General features: G+C 46.4%; 2 long non-coding RNA genes and 1 pseudogene across 2 annotated transcripts; all 3 read right to left on the bottom strand.

The window, feature by feature from the left end:
- Nucleotides 1-5,556: 5,556 nt before the first annotated feature.
- On the bottom strand, nt 5,557-11,010 carry LOC121403679 (annotated as a pseudogene).
- Nucleotides 11,011-11,556: 546 nt separating this feature from the next.
- Nucleotides 11,557-13,279, bottom strand: LOC121393231. Its single transcript, XR_005960868.1, has 2 exons — nt 13,170-13,279; nt 11,557-12,126 (listed from the first exon to the last, which is right to left on the bottom strand). It is a non-coding gene; the product is annotated as an uncharacterized LOC121393231 (long non-coding RNA).
- Nucleotides 13,280-13,960: 681 nt separating this feature from the next.
- On the bottom strand, nt 13,961-14,930 carry LOC121403733. The gene is made up of 3 exons (XR_005967457.1): nt 14,900-14,930; nt 14,193-14,221; nt 13,961-14,104 (listed from the first exon to the last, which is right to left on the bottom strand). It is a non-coding gene; the product is annotated as an uncharacterized LOC121403733 (long non-coding RNA).
- Between the last annotated feature and the right edge of the window lie 1,924 nt (nt 14,931-16,854).

The following is a 16,854-nucleotide window of genomic DNA, read 5'->3' as shown; positions in this document are numbered from 1 at the left end:
TTTTAATATTTTAGATCTGTCCTCTTTTTTAAGGGTCTGTTTAGTTTCCCAATAAAAGGGAGACGCACGCCTCGTGCATCAGACATATTCCTGCAGTGGCTGATATCCTCTGGAATGGAAGGCTTGCTTCGAAGGTGACTGCATCGATGATGTTTGAGCAGTGGTCGAGCCTTCTGGGAATGGAGTATTGGCGTGCCACATTTTGGCAGCAGAATATGGCAGAATGCACCCAATGCCACATGCGCTGCGCCGATATCCGAGCTCATCAGATGATCTAGAAAATAAAATGCATTTTTGTTAGATAATTACATTTCTTAGGGAAGCCATTCCTGAAATAAGTTTGTCATCCTTCTCACAGAAGCCATATAGGAACAGAGATTGCAGATCATTTGAGAGAGTGTGAGGTCCGTCTGTGTCGGGACAGGACGTTTAAACCCAGATCATTTAAACAAACCAAGAGTGGCGCAAAGCCTGAGGCACAAAGTAGTATAAACCAGAGTCAGAATTAATAAAGGTTAAAAGGCTTATAATTTTATTCTCCACTTAATTAAGGAACCAATGCCTGACGTGTTTCGTGTCTAAGCCGCATAATAGTAACTGTAGACACGCAACGCGTTCAGGCATTGGTTCTTATTATTGGAGAGATAAAATGTAAGCCTTTTAACCTCTTACGATCTGAATCCAGGAACTTTTTACTTTATTTGGGGTCCCCCCCCCCACGGGCCCCCTGTGCCAGCCTCTTTTGAATGTTTCCTGGTAGTCTGCTCCTTCATGGGCGGAACTTACCGGGGGAGCAGGGGGTTGTGAGCCGGGCCAGGGGCCCCCCCCGCCCCCCCCCCCACGGGCAGGGGGGCTAGAGACGGATATGTTGGGCCAGGAAGATTGTTCGGAGAGCATCGTACCCTTTAAGGGCCCCCCGGCAGCGCCGCACGCCACGTAATCACCCTTTCAGCGTGTCGTACGGAGGGGGGTGGGGCCCGGCTGTGCATCAATGCACCACAGGGCCCACCCCCTCTAGGAACGCTGCTGGCTCCCTTTGCTGAAAAGGTGCTGGGGCGTGTGCGTAAGCGATAAGCCCTCCACCAACGCCAATTCTAATTACAGCAGCAACTGGTTAATACATATATTTCCATAGTTTTTTGAACATTTTAAAGCAAAAACCTAAACATACATTAAAGGAACAGTAAACACCTAAACAAATGGAAGTGTATTTTAAGTAATAATATAATGTAGTGTTGCCCTGCACTTGTTTAAACTGGTGGTTTGCTTCAGAACACTACTATAGTTTTTAATATAAACAAGCTGCCTGTGTAGCACATGGGGGCAGCCATTAAAAGCTGAAAAGGGGAAAAGGCACAGGATAAACAGTTATCATAACCAAGATAAGCTTATTAGTATACACAAATGGGATTCTTATTATTGCTTATCTGTTACTCTACTATTTGTCTTGTGCTTGAAGGTCGCCCTGGTGGTTACACAGCAACTTGTTTATATAAACTTAGTAAGAAGTTTTCTGCAAGCAAACGCCCCAGTTTTATAGTGGCAGGGCAACACTACATTATTTATTCATTACTAAAACCCTTTCATTTTTTGATGTTACTGTTCCTTTAAACAAAATAATTTGAACAAAACTAATTTGCAAGATGTAAATTAATGTCCTGATAGTAAAAATAAAAGAAGTTTTCTCACCTCTGGAGCCATAATAGTGGTAGACCCTACTAGATCGTTACCATCTTCTTGTTTGCCGAAAATCCCTTCTACAGCTAGGGCGAAATCACTGAATCTTGATATGTCCGCTTGGTGCTCAGTTAAGAATGTTTTGGTGGTTTAAGATCCTGGAATAAAAGAAACACAAGTCATGACATCGGTCTGGCAAGCTGTATTCAAGCTATGGGTAGTAGTCATTTATAGTGATTGACGTAATAGTGAAAAGTAGTGAGGGAATTAGGGCCAAGACTGAAAACTTGTACTTACGCCGGTGGCACAAATACCATATGAATGCCAGATACTGTAGACGATGATGCCATCTCTGCAGAACATAGAATCTATGCAAAAAAAAAAAAAGAATAATAAAATATAACATCTTTTTATAATATAATTCTTGATTCTAATCCATAATTATAAGCAAATAGTAGTTACATATATATGAATTCTAATATATAATATATATATATTATATATATATATATATATAGTATATATATATTATAGATTCGAAGTTCTACAACGCACACCATCATCCATGGAGTTCAAAAAGTAGAATTCACATACCTGGGTGCCTACCGCTAGAAAAGCTCATTATCCAAAATCACTGAAAAAGGTGCACACCAGGATTTTTCAATAAAACTTCAATTTTTATTAAACTAATTTTAAAACAGAACCGGCCACTGTTTCGGTCATTCTCTAAGAACCTTTATTCAAGACCACTGTTCACTGTTAAACAGTCATGTGTTAAATCCCTAAAAACATGACACTCACTTTGTGCACGGCCCACATGATCATGTGACTATGGAAACACTGCAATCTTTAAATGGAGGCCCATGAGACCTATTATTCCTGGGGCTAGGGGTTGCTGATGCAGGGAAGCGCTTCTTTTTAGATGCAGCAGCAAAAATGCAACTCCATTGGTAACTTTGAGAACTTAAATCCTGAATTTTAAAATTGGAATGGGTTCAATTTGGAGGAGCGCAATTGCAATGGGTGCAAGGGGGGGGCTAAGTGGTGGGAGACCTGAGCGACTTGGAATGCGTTAGTGAGACTTCCTTTGTGCACCTGTGCTCTTCTGTGCAGTTGTACCCATAGTGCCCTGTGGCTACTTACCTGAACCTAAAGTCAGAACATTAAAGTGAATGCACAGGAAGAGATTACAACCCCTGTAAAATTTCAATGTATACCCTGTTGAAGCCACAGAGATGCAGCTACATCAATGTGTCCATGTTGTGTTTGTATGTTTATATATTGGGCTGTTGGCTGTGATTGTAAATGTTTGGGGGGGCATGGCTCTTTTTCAGATTAAGATAAAAATTAATTTTAGTATTGTTCTGCTTTTAAGTTACCAGAAAACAAATCCTTTTTCCATTTGTGTTTCCTACTTTTGCATCTATAGAATGGAACTGTTTACAGGGTGTTCCATTTGAAATGAAATATCGGTGCATTAAATGGCATCAGGAGGCCAATTTATTAGGAAGTGGGAGGGGAGTCCAGTTGGTTTTTGCCAATGTTCCAAATGTCCAAAGAGTCAGAGTCATATTCTCATAAACCAGAAGTTCTACTCTACTGCTCTACTGTGTGTGCCCAAGGGAGGATAGAATGTGAATAGAAGGTGAGTAAATTTCACCTCATACCTTAGTTTTTCTCCTCTAGTAATTGTCTCTGAGAACCAGCCTTGGAAAAAAAAAGTTACCAGTTTATATCACTAGGGAAAAAGGGAATAGACTAGTGATGCACCAATTCTATAATTTTGGATTCAACCAAAGACTAAATCCTATACCTGTTTTAAAAAATGCATTTTGAACAAAGAAATTGTATTGTTGATTTGTCTAGAGCTGTTCAAATTTAGTTCTGCTGGATATTTAGGATTCAACTGAATATGAATTCTTGAAAAAGTGCTCTCATCTGGCAGAATCCCATGTTTCTTGCATCACAATTTAGTGCCTATAAATTGTAATCTCAGAGATGAAAACAAGAATTGTCTGCTACACATGCAAAGACTATACCTTCAAACATATCCCTCTGATCCCTCAACAGCCCTGTACCTATCCCTCTGCTCTCCCCAGAAGCCCTGTGCCAATCCCTCTGTTTTCCCCCAGCAGTCCTGTATGGATCCCCTTCTCTCCCCCAGCAGCCCTGTTCCTATTCCTATGCTTCCCCCCTGCAGTCATGTACCTATTCCTCTGCTTCCCCCCCCAGCAGCCCTGTACCTATCTCTCTGTTTCCCCCCAGCAGTCCTGTATGGATCCCCTTCTCTCCCCCAGCAGCCCTGTTCCTATTCCTATGCTTCCCCCCTGCAGTCATCTACCTATTCCTCTGCTTCCCCCCCAGCAGCCCTGTACCTATCTCTCTGCTCTCTGACAGCAGCCTTGTACCCACCCCTGCTCATCCCCCAGCAGTCCTGTACATATCCCTCTGCTTCCCCCACAGCAGCCCTGTACCTATACTTCTACTCTGCGACTGCAGCCCTTTACCCACACCCCTGCTCTCCCCCAGCATCCTTGTACCTATCCCTCTGCTTCCCGCACCAGCCCTGTTCCTATTCCTCTGCTTCCCACCCCAGCAGTCCTGTACCTATCCCTCTTCTTCCCCCCAGCAGCCCTGTACCTACAGTATCCCTCTGCTTCCCCCAGCAGCCCTGTACCTAGCCCTCTGCTTCCCCAACAGTCCTGTACCTATCCTCTGCTTCCCCAGCAGACCTGTACCTACAGTATCCCTCTGCTTCCCTTAGCAGCCCTGTACCTAGCCCTCTGCTCTCCCCCAGTAGCCCTGTACCTATCCCTCCACATCCACCAGCAGCCCTGTGCCTATCCCTCTGCTCTCCCTAGTAGCCCTTTACCTATCCCTCCACTTCCCACCAGCAGCCCTGTATCTATTCCTCTACTCTCCCCAGCAGCCCTGTACCTATCCCTCTGCTCTCCTCAGCAGCCCTGTACCCATCCCTCTGCTCTGAGATTACGTTTTCTCTTTAAGGTTCCCCATAAAATGCTGCCCATTACTTTTTCTAAAATTAAGATGGACAGGCAATAGTGTTCTAACATCAACCTTGGGACCCAACAGTGTATTGAAAGTAAGAACTATACCTGTAGTCCCCATAACCCCACAAAAATGACACAAACAACTGGTTTGGACTTAACCTGTGAAATCACATATTTATTAATAGATAAATGAGATGGAAAGTGGAGTCTGTAAATGGGTTCCTCCCACCTGCGGCTTCTAACTAAACTCCTGATGGAGAGGCTGGAGAGCCGCAGCTGGGTAGGGAGCCCTTTGATCCTGAGGAAGGCAAAAAAACCTCTGAAAAGCTTAGGCCAATCTGCTTCAGTAGAGGGAAACGACCCCTTAACGGCGATCGGATTTGCTCCCAGGATCAATGCCCCTGATCTTGCTGGACAAGAATATGGCTGCATGCAAATGAGCTTTCCAGCCACTTGGTGTCCTCTGCATTCCTCTCCGTTCCATTTGCCTCCCCGGTGGCCTGCAGACCCCCGCACCTGCAGCCTGTTAGATGGACGGGAGAGGAATACAGAGGCCTCCTAGTGGCTGTAAGGCCCATGTATATATGCCATCTGATGGTAAATCTACCTGTACTGGGGGGAAAAGAAGTCTGTCAGGTTATAATTCAGTCACAGCAGTCCTGGGTGCTCTGTAGATGGTACATTGGGAAGATGCTGTTCACTGGTTGCTGTTCTTCCTCTGTTGATCTTGCTGGCTGATCTCCTGACAAATATCTGTAACAAATAGAGAAAATGGGAATTATTGGGGTTATGCGCCAAAATTTCTGGGTGCATCTCTGACATCAGCCACTGCCTTTCCAGCGTGCACCGGTCTCCTCTAATACATAGGAGTGAATATAGGAACTGGTTTTACAGTGAGGGTCTAATAGACCAGAAGTGAGCCAGCACTATATGAGAATGTATAGATAATAGATACCTGCCGCTATTGTTAGTATATTTAAGGGTAAATGTAACATCACAATACTCCTACCTGCTACATCCTGAGCATGACCAGATCTCAAAGCCGCCACCTCCTCCAATCACCATGAGCTGCTTCCTCTCCATGTTACTGCCACTGATCTCCTGATGACTTTTGGGAAGAGCCTCTTTCTTAGATGTTTGCTTTGCTGCCATTCTTGGTTGGTGGTGGAACCAAGTCTGGAAAGGTTTCTGGAAACACACCTGGCATAAACTTGCACAAGAAGATGTTGTTGGATGATACCAGGTGGGTGATTTTACCCATGCACTCCTGCCATAAGGGGCCTGAACAGTCTCTAGGGTGCGCTCTATTCCAGGTGTCATATTGCAATATTTGGTCTGCAACTCTAAGGCAGCACTGAGCTAGGAGAGATGGTGGGTAGGAATGGAATCCATACCTTGTCATGCTCAGTGCTGCAATGCCTCTAGCAGCAGTGAGGGCATTGGCTGCTCTGTTGATTTTGGCAGCTGGACATTCCTTGTAGGACACTCTTCTAAGGGAAAAGTGTTCCAGGAAATACTCGATGGTGGGAGCCCTTAGACGGAAACACAACCTCCTTAATACCAATTTTTCTAAATAGTACATTAAGGGAGCTGTGAATCCATCACCACAGAATAGCAATAGAAACATATCCATTTTAGGGAGACTCTTCTCCATTACCTTGCAGGCCAAATAAAGACAAGTGGCACCTATGACCTTCAGGCTGGCAGCTTTTAGGGGAGTGCAGGCCAGAAACCTTTCCAGGTAGTTGACAGCAAGACACAGGGTCTGAAAGTCCAGTCCAATGGCCCTGTGTGCAATAATCATGGTGGTGATGACTTCCCTCCAAGATGTTTCATCGATGTCGCTGTGATTTCCTAAAAAGTTGTTAAGTGCGAAGTCCTCTTCCAGGCTCTTATTAAACATGTAGCACATTTCTCCATAATCCATGAAGTTCTGCAGTGTATCTGGCATCAGGTTTCCAAAGGTGCTCCATGGATCCAGTACAACTGCACTGCTGCAGGTCCCTTGCCGGTTGCTCTCATACTTGGTGATTTTGTAGCACCGAGGGTCATAATGGCTTCCCTCCTGGCTCTCAGGGATAGCTAATCTCTTTCGGTTTTAATAAAAGTCTCCATAACGCTCGCTCTCTCTCAATTGCTGCTCTTTCCTCAACCGTCTCTCAGCAACTGTCTCTTTCCAACAGTCACTTTCACCTGAGAGCTTTGTATATCCAGCATGTGCTCTTCACCGATTGGCTGGAGATGTGTCTCATGGACAGAGCTTGAAGTGAATCTTTCTATCACTCAACCCAATTACTGACCTTTAACTGCAGTTCTAGTGCCTCATTTTATGCCCCAATCTTAAATTAGGTTTTGGGTATCTGACTAAGATGAATACAAGTTTTGTGAATATGAAATACAGTGTGCTGTCTGGGGTAATAAGCTGGGAAGAAAAACTTAAAGTAGCTACATATAATCATAGTCCCTTGTTTTACACCCTTTTTATATTGTTTTTATATGGCTTTATTATATTGTTATATTCATGAGAGTGGTGGTTGATTGGTAGACATGGCTAGCACCAGGCCTGGATTTGTGGCCAGACAACAAAGGCCTGGGCCTAGGATGGCAAGCTGTCCACTAACCACATCTAAATTGGGTGGGAGAGGTTGATAGTTGATTGAGTCTCCTGCCTGTTCAGTCCCCAGTGCCGGCAATTAGTGACCTGCAGCAACGTGGAGTAGGGGTAAGAGTTTATTGCGTATGAGTGGCCTAGGGTGCTTTGGGTTGAAATCTGGCCCTGGCTAGAAGCACATAATGAGCCAAATTGGTACCTAAACCATAGTCATTTGCTCTATTATATATGTTGCTTGTTTAAATATACCAGAATTTCATCAGCCTCAGTGCCTAAAGCAACAAGCCTGGTACAATACATATATCATAACACATTATTCAGAGGTTGGTACAAAATATATAGTATATACCTAGATCACAGTCTTTCACCTCATACAGGGCAGGTGTTAAATATGGGTGTGTCTCTCATCATTGTGGGGTGTGACGCCTAGCTAAGAGTTACAATACTACAGCTGCATAACATTCTCCCAGTAACTATAATAGTATACCTTATATTCATACTTTTGCTGCCTTTTCACTGAGACTCCTATGACCATGACGGCCTGTGCCACAACAAAAGTCTTTTCTGGTCATAACAATGGCACTTCCCCATTCATTATCAATTCACACAGCTCAAGCGATATGTACCCAATGCTGTCGCATATTATGCACACACAGTTCCCTAACTCACAGCCTCTCCCTCTTGCCCACACTGGTGTAAAATGGGCGAGGCCATAACATTTACAGCTAGGGGGCATATCTAGATGGTTCTGCCGATTCTCACGCCCCACGTGGCTTCCACACAAGGAACGTCTTCTGACAGGAGCAGCGGAATGTTGGGTGTCTGATCAGGAGAAGGAAGCGATTAGACGCTGAGCGGTTCAAGCTTTTCCCAACTTCCCTTCCCCTGGAATCTGCTTTAGGTAAGACAGGACCACTGAATCCAAATGTGAGGCTTGTTGGGGCAGCTGTAGGATCAGGAGTTGGAATAATAATACTTGAGCTCGTCTTGTGTTCAGCATAGTGCTACTAGCTTACACATCGCAATATAGTTCAACGCGCATCCTTGTTTGCGTGGGGAAAGATGTGTCTGCCGTGGGTTGAACGTAGAACCAATGCCATGATTTTATATATAATTTGGCTTATATGTTGGCATAATATCATCCTGTTTTAGTCCAGGACCCTCCTTTATATCTAACATGTGGTAGGGATAAGCTTATGGATACATATAAACTAGGGATGCACCGAATCCAGGATTCGGTTTGGATTTCAGCCAGGATTCAGCATACGCAAATTAGAGGCGGGAAGGGAAATTGCATGACTTTTTGTCACAAAACAAGGAAGTAAAAATGTTTTTGCCTTCCCATCCCTAATTTGCATATTCAAATTAGGATTCGGTCGGTATTCGGCTGAATCGTTCGTGAAGGATTCGGGGGTTCGGCCGAATCCAAAATAGTGGATTCGGTACATCCCTAATATAAACACTCTTACAACTGTCACCCCTGATATTGTTCCAGGGTTCTCTAATACAATGAAAATGTATACTATAAAAGGTTATTCTGCCAATCATATAACGCATTGGGAGGGCAAGCCCAGAAGTTTATAAATCATTTATTGCTTGGCAAAACTGGGGTTACATTCAGTTTTCAAACACAAATATAAAGCAATTATCTCATTGCTTAAAATAGTTCTTTTCAGATTTCCTGATATTTTAAATCAAATCTTTTTGACATTTATTGGAGGAGGAGGAGATAGTTAAAGTATCATAGAAACTCTCTTTATAATGAAAACCTTCTTAACTTTAAAGGACCAGTAACGTCAAAAATTTTTACAAAAAAATTCGTTAGAATACAACAACAAAAAAAAAACACCAACACAAATTAAAATTTAAAATAGCAAAGCCTTTATTAAGAAATAACTTACAGAAACTCCACTTCCTGTCCTCTTCAGAAAGGGCGACCATCCATCTGCAGCATTTGATTCTCTCTCCTGGCTATACACTGACAGCGTGTCCTCTGCCCGATCGCCTTCTCCAGCTCTTCTTCATCCAGCAGCAGTAGGAAGGCGATGTCTCCGCTCCTCCGCTCCAGGAATGCAGCCCTGACTGCCGACCCCCGTGCCCACTCTGTCACTGTCAAGGCAGCTGAAACAAAGCAGCTGCAAAAGAATGCGTCCAACACTGAGCCGGCAGGAGGAGTAAATAAAAGTAAATCAAATAACCCTGGCTCTTTGCAGGCGATCGGGCAGAGGACACGCTGTCAGTGTATAGCCAGGAGGAGAAATCGAGCGCTGCAGAAGGATGGTCGCCCTTTCGCCAACATCCAACGTGGTTAGTCAGGCCTGGACTGGAATTCACAATAGGCCCTGGCATTCCAAGTACACAGAGGCCCAAGCCCCCAACCAGCCCAATAAATAGTGACTGTCTATGGCAACTTATAGCAGCCCCTCTGGCATTTGCCAGAACTCACAGATTACCAGTCCTGGGGTTAGTGAGCAACATGTTGTTCATGAGCCTCAGGTTGGGGATCACTGCTATAAGGCCTCCCCTTGGGTACAGTAATAACAACTGAGCATACTCTACGACAGGGGTCCCCAACCTTTTTTACTTGTGAGCCACATTTAAATGTAAAAAAGAGTTGGAGAGCAACAAAAACACGAAAAAGTCCATGGGGATGTCAAATAAGAGCTATGATTGGCTGTTTGGTAGCCCTCATATGGTCTGGTACAGGAGTCTCTGTTTGGCAGTACACATGGTTTTTTATGCAGCCAAAACTTGCCTCCAAGCCAGGAATTTAAAAAATAAGCACCTGCTTTGAGACCACTGGGAGCAACATCCAAGGTGTTGGTGAGCAACATGTTGCTCATGAGCTACTGGTTGGGGAACGCTGCTCTACGAGAACGGGATGCACTGGACTCCAGTTATGAGTTATCTCCACTAGGAAGAATATTGGTTAAACTGCCCATAGAACAAGGCTGGGAAGATGATTATGGGGTTTCATTTTGAGGGGTTGAACTTGATGGACTTTGGTCTTTTTTCAACCCGATTTCACTATGTATGGGTTGCATCTTCTATGTTGGGATGTACTCTGCACCATTTCTGCTGCCACCTGTGTTTTATTAGTGAGGCCAAAGGTGGGATACATTTATAGGAACATTACCAGAAACCTTTCTATTGATCATGTAGCGTTATCTGTTTCCCAGCCCTGGATGATGCAACGATGGAGGAGAGGATCCAGAAACTTGATTCTGTGAGCAAAATGTCATGTTGGATGCACTTTGGGAGGCAAAAGTGCAGCTCAGAAAGAATCTTGTAAATGTTGGTTTCCAGGAGAATGTCTGATGACCCCAAAGTTTTTAACAACACTGGCTCAGAAAATAACCTGGATGTGGTGATTTCTTGTCTTTAACGTTTATCCAAATGTTTGCTAACACAAAGAGAACGCTGAATTCTTCCTACAGTGGGTAAGAAGTCCTCAATTTTTTGGGGAAAAAAGCAACGACAAAAAAAAAAAGAAATCTGGCCCGGTGCTACCCTAGCACTGATCCTAAGCATCAGCAACGTAACTACAGGGGACGGGACATGGCGCAGGATGCGCAGCCGGGTCCCCTCCATATGCCCGGAATCCGTGGCGTGCAGCTGCTGGGGGTCCTGGCCCAACTGCAGCCCCTCCCCGGTAGTTACGCCACTGCTCAGCATGTCCACTCCCATCCCAAACAGCACAGTGTCAGACATCCTGCCACCCCACACCCACTCAGCTCTTCTGCTTGAAGTAATTGGTAAGTATAAAACCAGGGAAATGATCTATTATTTTATGTTAGAGATGCACCGAATCCACTATTTTTGATTCGGCCAAACCCCCAAATCCTTTGCGAAAGATTCGGCCGAATACTGAACCGAATCCAAACCCTAATTAGCATATCCTGGTAAAAAAGGCCAAATCCTGGCCGAATCCCGAACTGAATGCTGGATTCGGTGCATCCCTATTTTATATACTGAATATTGTAATTTTACTGGAGCATTTTGTTTGAAATATAAATAAAATTTTTAGCACTTTTTATGTATTTAAAGTTTCTTTACATATAAAATTTATTTACTGCAATTACCAGAAGCCCTGATGTTTCCAAATACAAAAGTAGCAAATATGTATTGAGAACCAACGGTTCTTGTGCATGAGAATATAGAATATTACAGCACAGTGAAATGAATAAACAAGCCTGTGGGTTATTACAATATAACTAACATGTAACTATTATCCCCCCCAAGAAACTGTCACTCATATAATTTTTCATATATTCCTTTTTTATTCATTTTTCAAAGTTTTTACAGCAAAAAAAGAAGAGCAAAATAGAGCAGAGAAGCCATTTTCCATCTCTGCCTGTGGTATTAGGAGATTCAGGTCTACAGGTTTGCGTTGGATTCACTGTGCAAGCAGATTCTTAGTCTTAATCGATGGCTTCCTACTTCTTCTAACTGGAACATGAGACCCAGGTCTCCACGAGGAGTTGATTCAGTGCAGTCCGGGAGTAAAACACAGAGAATATTAATCAGTACATTTCAATTCTTTTTTTCTAAAACAGACAGATCAAAAGTTCTCTCAAATCAAACATTACCTTTTGGTATGTAGAGGCACCGTCTTTGCTTTACCATATGCTGAATTCTGGACACAATTCCTCAAAGAAGTCCGCGGTTGGGCGTTGAAGGAAAGAAATAGGTTCACAGATTTCTTAGCAAAATCTCAAAGACAAGTAACAAAACACAGAGTGACTATTTATGTGCAACTATACAAAAGCTGCACCACGTTTATGAAGAAGATATTTACCTCCACATTTTCATAAGATCAAACACCAGCTGAAAAGCATAAGAAAGAATGTATGATAGAAATAATGCAGATAGCCCATAGTAAGTGAACTGAAAGGTGAGCCTTCGAGGTGCCAGGACATTAAAGCTTGTGGCATCAGCAGTAGAGATGAATTCATCCCATGGAATCATCACGCGCCACAAGTTTCATCCTGCGCCCTGTTAGTTACCTGACACACAGTCAGCTCTGCCCCCAGTTCAATACTAAGTGCCACCCACAATTAGAGATGGAAAAGCCAGGGGCCCAGAGATAGAGAGCCTTAGTTCAGGGTCGATGACAGGTGACCCAAGGTGGAGGGCCGAAGATGGGGGCCAGAGGTGGGGGGGCAATGACAGGGGCCAGAGGTGGGAGGGAAATGATGGGGCCAGAGGTGGGGCGGGGCAATGATGGGGGCAGAGGTGGGAATGGCGGAGGCCAGAGGTGTGGGGGGGAAATGGCGGGGGCCAGAGGTGGGGGGGATGGGGCCAGAGGATGGTGGGGTAAATGGCGAAGGCCAGAGGTGGGGGGAAATGGCGCGGGGCCAGGTGGGGGGGGTGACGGGGGCCAGAAGTGGGGGCAATGACGGTTGCCAGAGGTGGGGGGAAATGGCAGAGGCCAGAGGTGGTGGGCAATGACGGGGGCCAGAGGTGGGCGGAATGAGGGGCCAGAACGGGGGAAATGGTGGGGGCCAGACGTGGGGGGGAAATGGTGGGGGCCAGAGGTGGGGGGAATGGTGGGGCCAGAGGTGGGGGGGAATGACGGGGGCCAGATGTGGGGACAATGATGGGGGCCAGAGGTGGGGGGGCAATGATGGGGGCCAGAGGTGGGGGCGGAAATGGCGGGGGCCAGAGGTGGGGGGGAATGACGGGGCCAGAGGTGGGGGGGCAGAAGTGGGGAAGGCTGATGGCAGGGGTCTGAGTATAGGAGGGCCGATGGCGGGGCCCTAGGTGGAGAGCACAGAGGGTGGAGGCAAAAGGGACCCGCAGATCAGTACATTTCAATTCTTTTTTTTCTAAAACAGACAGATTAAAAGTTCTCTCAAATCAAACATTACCTTTTGGTATGTAGAGGCACCGTCTTTGCTTTACCATATGCTGAATTCTGGACACAATTCCTCAAAGAAGTCCGCGGTTGGGCGTTGAAGGAAAGAAATAGGTTCACAGATTTCTTTAGCAAAATCTTCAAAGACAAGTAACAAAACACAGAGTGACTATTTATGTGCAACTCATACAAAAGCTGCACCACGTTTATGAAGAAGATAGTTTACCTCCACATTTTCATAAGATTCAAACACCAGCTGAAAAGCATAAGAAAGAATGTATTGATAGAAATAATGGCAGATAGGCCCATAGTAAGTGAACTGAAAAGGTGAGCCTTCGAGGTGCCAGGGACATTAAAGCTTGTGGCATCAGCAGTAGAGATGAATTCATCCCATGGAATCATCACGCGCCACAAGTTCATCCTGCGCCCCTGTAGTTACCTGACACCACAGTCAGCTCTGCCCCAGTTCAATACTAAGTGCCACCCACAATTAGAGATGGAAAAGCCAGGGGCCCAGAGATAGAGAGCCTTAGTTCAGGGTGCGATGACAGGTGACCCAAGGTGGGAGGGCCGAAGATGGGGGCCAGAGGTGGGGGCGGAAATGGCGGGGGCCAGAGGTGGGGGGGATGACGGGGCCAGAGGTGGGGGGGCAGAAGTGGGGGAAGGCTGATGCAGGGGTCTGAGTATAGGAGGGCCGATGGCGGGGGCCCCTAGGTTGGAGAGCACAAGAGGGTGGAGGCAAAAGGGGACCCGCAGATCAGTTACATTTCAATTCTTTTTTTCTTAAAACAGACAGTCAAAGGTTCTCTCAAATCAAACATTACCTTTTGGTATGTAGAGGCACCGTCTTTGCTTTACCATATGCTGAATTCTGGACACAATTCCTCAAAGAAGTCCGCGGTTGGGCGTTGAAGGAAAGAAATAGGTTCACAGATTTCTTAGCAAAATCTCCAAAGACAAGTAAACAAACACAGAGTGACTATTTCATGTGCAACTATACAAAAGCTGCACCACCGTTTATGAAGAAAGATATTACCTCCACATTTTCATAAGATCAAACACCAGCTTTTCAGGCTATGAAGAAAGAATGTATGATAGAAATACTGCAGATAGGCCCATAGTAAGTGAACTGAAAAGTGAGCCTTCGAGGTGCCAGGGACATTAAAGCTTGTGGCATCAGCAGTAGAGATGAATTCATCCCATGGAATTCATCACGCGCCACAAGTTTCATCCTGCGCCCTGTTAGTTACCTGACACCACAGTCAGCTCTGCCCCCAGTTCAATACTAAGTGCCACCCACAATTAGAGATGGAAAAGCCAGGGGCCAGAGATAGAGAGCCTTAGTTCAGGGTCGATGACAGGTGACCCAAGGTGGGAGGGCCGAAGATGGGGGCCAGAGGTGGGGGGGGGCAATGACAGGGCCAGAGGTGTGAGGGAAATGATGGGGGCCAGAGGTGGGGCGGGGCAATGATGGGGGCCAGAGGTGGGGGGAAATGGCGGAGGCCAGAGGTGTGGGGGGGGAAATGGCGGGGGCCAGAGGTGGGGGGGGAATGACGGGGGCCAGAGGTGGGGGGCAGAAGTGGGGAAGGCTGATGGCAGGGGTCTGAGTATAGGAGGGCCGATGGCGGGGGCCCTAGGTGCAGAGCACAGAGGGTGGAGGCAAAAGGGACCCGCAGATCAGTACATTTCAATTCTTTTTTTCTAAAACAGACAGATCAAAGGTTCTCTCAAATCAAACATTACCTTTTGGTATGTAGAGGCACCGTCTTTGCTTTACCATATGCTTGAATTCTGGACACAATTCCTCAAAGAAGTCCGCGGTTGGGCGTTGAAGGAAAGAAATAGGTTCACAGAATTTCTTAGCAAAATCTCAAAGACAAGTAACAAAACACAGAGTGACTATTTATGTGCAACTATACAAAAGCTGCACCACGTTTATGAAGAAGATATTTACCTCCACATTTTCATAAGATCAATAACACCAGCTGAAAAGCATAAGAAAGAATGTATGATAGAAATAATGCAGATAGCCCATAGTAAGTGAACTGAAAGGTGAGCCTTCGAGGTGCCAGGGACATTAAAGCTTGTGGCTCAGCAGTAGAGATGAATTCATCCCATGGAATCATCACGCGCCACAAGTTTCATCCTGCGCCCTGTTAGTTACCTGACACCACAGTCAGCTCTGCCCCCAGTTCAATACTAAGTGCCACCCACAATTAGAGATGGAAAAGCCAGGGGCCCAGAGATAGAGAGCCTTAGTTCAGGGTCGATGACAGGTGACCCAAGGTTGGGAGGGCCGAAGATGGGGGCCAGAGGTGGGGGGGGCAATGACAGGGGCCAGAGGTGGGAGGGAAATGATGGGGGCCAGAGGTGGGGGCGGGGCAATGATGGAGGCCAGAGGTGTGGGGGGGGAAATGGCGGGGGCCAGATGTGGGGGGGTAAATGGCGAAGGCCAGAGGTGGGGGGGAAATGGCGCGGGGCCAGAGGTGGGGGGGATGACGGGGGCCAGAAGTGGGGGGGGCAATGACGGTTGCCAGAGGTGGGGGGAAATGGCAGAGGCCAGAGGTGGTGGGGGCAATGACGGGGGCCAGAGGTGGGCGGGGGAATGAGGGGGGCCAGACGTGGGGGGAAATGGTGGGGGCCAGAGGTGGGGGAATGGTGGGGGCCAGAGGTGGGGGGGAATGACGGGGGCCAGATGTGGGGGGGCAATGATGGGTGCCAGAGGTGGGGGGGAATGGCGGGGGCCAGAGATGGGGGTGAATGATGGGGGCCAGAGGTGGGGCGGGCAATGATGGGGCCAGAGGTGGGGCGGGAAATGCGGAGGCCAGAGTGTGGGGGGGGAAATGGCGGGGGCAGAGGTGGGGGGATGACGGGGGCCAGAGGTGGGGGAGGCAGAAGTGGGAAGGCTGATGGCAGGGGTCTGAGTATGGAGGGCCGATGGCGGGCCCTAGGTGCAGAGCACAGGAGGGGTGGAGGCAAAAGGGACCCGCAGATCAGTACATTTCAATTCTTTTTTTCTAAAACAGAACAGATCAAAGTTTCTCAAATCAAACATTACCTTTTGGTATGTAGAGGCACCGTCCTTTTGCTTTACCATATGCTGAATTCTGGACACAATTTCCTCAAAGAAGTCCGCGGTTGGGCGGTTGAAGGAAAGAAATAGTTCACAGGATTTCTTTAGCAAAATCCTCAAAGACAAGTAACAACCAAAACAGAGTGACTATTTATGTGCAACTAACAAAAGCTGCACCACGTTTATGAAGAAGATATTTACCTCCCACATTTTCATAAGATCAAACACCAGCTGAAAAGCATAAGAAAGAATGTATGATAGAAATAATGCAGATAGCCCATAGTAAGTGAACTGAAAGGTGAGCCTTCGAGGTGCCAGGGACATTAAAGCTTGTGGCATCAGCAGTAGAGATGAATTCATCCCATGGAATCATCACGCGCCACAAGTTTCATCCTGCGCCCTGTTAGTTACCTGACACCACAGTCAGCTCTGCCCCCAGTTCAATACTAAGTGCCACCCACAATTAGAGATGGAAAAGCCAGGGGCCCAGAGATAGAGAGCCTTAGTTCAGGGTCGATGACAGGTGACCCAAGGTGGGAGGGCCGAAGATGGGGGCCAGAGGTGGGGGGGGCAATGACAGGGGCCAGAGGTGGGAGGGAAATGATGGGGGCCAGAGGTGGGGCGG

Source organism: Xenopus laevis, chromosome 4S (assembly GCF_017654675.1).
Source record: "Xenopus laevis strain J_2021 chromosome 4S, Xenopus_laevis_v10.1, whole genome shotgun sequence".
In the NCBI taxonomy this organism is placed as follows: Eukaryota; Metazoa; Chordata; class Amphibia; order Anura; family Pipidae; genus Xenopus; species Xenopus laevis.
The sequence above is the reverse complement of the archived record's forward strand: the minus strand, read 5'-3'. Positions and strand labels throughout refer to the sequence as shown.